The following is a 2,439-nucleotide window of genomic DNA, read 5'->3' as shown; positions in this document are numbered from 1 at the left end:
GCGCGTTGGGCGACTGTTAGAGATACTCTAAGAGCATCTCCAACAGAAGCACGATGTAAGCGACGCACGGTATAAAAACTACTTTTAGCGCACGCGGATCCAATTTGGAGTCTTCAGCAGCCGCACAAAAAGCTTGTGCGCGCTATAACTAATGCACAGCGTGCGCGCTATAAGTATTGCAACGCGCGCATTAAAAAGACATCACGCGCAGCATATTTAGTGCGTCCAGTCACGCGCGCTGCAAACTCTGTGCTGCTGCAGATGGGACCGCTTGATTGGGACCGCTGGACTCGTGCGCGCAGTATATTTTACAGCGCGTGTTGGAGCAAACGTCTTCTAGCTTCCTAAAAACCTACTTGCATGATGTAAATCCGTTTTTTGGGCGCCGCGTATTGGGCGGCTGTTGAAGATGCTCTAATGCACATCTAGATATGTCCTATAAATTAACACGACGGCTAGATAGAGGCCAAACCATCCCAAGTGGGTGTACTCCTACTCTCTTCCTTCTCCTCGTGTACCGTACCGGCATATGTAGCATCTTGAATCTTGTTTCTTGATCATGGACAATGGTATCGGATCGGTGGAACGGCCCAAGGCGGTAGGAAACGACATGGTGGCATGCCCTGCGGCCTTCCACACGTCATCACTGGCGCCCACGATCCCCTCCGCCGAGGCCACGTTGGGCAGTCACCTTGCACGGCGGCTGGTGGAGGTGGGCGTCAGCGACGTGTTTGCGGTGCTGGGCGACTTCAACCTGACCCTCCTCGACCACCTCATCGCCGAGCCCGGCCCGCGCCTCATCAGCTGCTGCAACGAGCTCAATGCGGGCTACGCCACCGACGGGTACGCGCGCGCCAAGGGCGTGGGCACCTGCGTCGTCACCTTCACCGCTGGCGGCCTCAGCGTGCTCAACGCCATCGCCGGCGCCTAGAGCGAGAACCTTCCTGTGATCTGCGTCGTTGGCGGGCCCAACTCCAATGACCACAGCAGCAACCGCATCCTCCACCACACCATCGGCCTCCCCGACTTCTCCCAGGAGCTCCGCTGCTTCCAGCTCGTGACATGCCACCAGGTCGTCATCAACAACCTGGACGACGCTCACGAGCAGGTCGATAAGGCCATCGCGACGGCTCTCAGGGAGAGCAAGCCCGTCTACATCAGCGTCGCCTGCAACCTCCCCGGCGTCTCCCACCCCACCTTCTTCGGCAACCCCATCCCCTACTGCATCGTCCCGAGGCAGAGCAGCCAGATGGGACTCGAGGCGGCGCTGGATGCGATGGTGGAGTTCCTCAGCAAGGCAGTGAAGCCGGTCATGGTGGCGGGGCCGAAGCTCCGGGTGGCCAAGGTGGCCACGGCGTTCGCGGAGCTGGCGGACGCGAGCGGGTACACGGTGGCGATGATGCCGTCGGCGAAGGGGCTGGTGCCGGAGACGCTGCCACGGTTCATCGGGACCTACTGGGGCGCGGTCAGCACGTCCTTATGCGTGGAGATGGTGGAGTCGGCGGACGCGTACCTCATCGCCGGCCCCATCTTCAACGACCAGAGCTTCGTGGGGTACTCATTCCTGCTCAAGAAGGAGAAGGCGGTGATTGTGCAGCCCGAGCGCGTCACCATCGGCAACGGCCCGACGTTCGGGTGCGTCATGATGAAGGACTTCCTGTCGGGGCTAGCCAAGTGCGTGAGCATGAAGAGGAACACCACGGCATTCGACAACTACAAGAGGATCTTTGTACCGCAGGGGCAGCCGCTGGAGACTGAGCCCGGCGAGCCGCTGCGCATCAACGTGCTGTTCAAGCACATCCAGCAGATGCTCACCGGTGACAGCGCCGTGGTCGCCAAGGCCGGCGACTCATGGTTCAACTGCCAGAAGCTCAAAAGCTCCCTGACGGCTGCGTGTAAGCATGCACGTTCTCCATCTGACTGACTGACACATCTCCACTGCCCGCTGAATTAACATGAGCTGTAGGTATGAGTTCCAGATGCAGTACGGGTCCATCGGGTGGTCCGTCGGGGCGTTGCTAGGGTACGCGCAGGCCGCCATGGACAAGCGCGTGATCGCCTGCATCGGTGACGGGAGCTTCCAGATGACGGCGCAGGAAGTGTCGACGATGCTGCGGTGCCAGCAGAAGAGCATCATCTTCCTCTCAAAGCAATGACATTCGAACCAAAATCATCATCTTCTGCATCATGCCTTATGGCAAAAGATGCTATGGTAACTGAATGCTATCTATCTGAATCCAGTGATGATGAATTTGGTGATGAATTTGGACCCAGCTATGCAAAACTTGCTTCCCTTGCCACTAAACAACAGAAAGCTATGGAACATATTCAAAAACTGTTAGACAAAAGCGATGACCTGTTGGACGCTGAAATGACTCGATCTCAGTCCTTAATTGAAGACATAAAAAATCTTCATGTTAAGTATGAGGAACTTGAAAG

The 2,439-nt window shown here is 57.3% G+C and overlaps 1 pseudogene; it reads left to right on the top strand.

Annotated features, from left to right (window-relative positions):
- The first annotated feature begins 610 nt into the window (after window positions 1-610).
- On the top strand, window positions 611-2,156 carry LOC123038240 (pyruvate decarboxylase 2-like; annotated as a pseudogene).
- The last annotated feature ends 283 nt before the right edge of the window (window positions 2,157-2,439 follow it).

Source organism: Triticum aestivum, chromosome 2A, assembly GCF_018294505.1.
Source record: "Triticum aestivum cultivar Chinese Spring chromosome 2A, IWGSC CS RefSeq v2.1, whole genome shotgun sequence".
NCBI classification, from domain to species: domain Eukaryota; kingdom Viridiplantae; phylum Streptophyta; class Magnoliopsida; order Poales; family Poaceae; genus Triticum; species Triticum aestivum.
The sequence above is the reverse complement of the archived record's forward strand: the minus strand, read 5'-3'. Positions and strand labels throughout refer to the sequence as shown.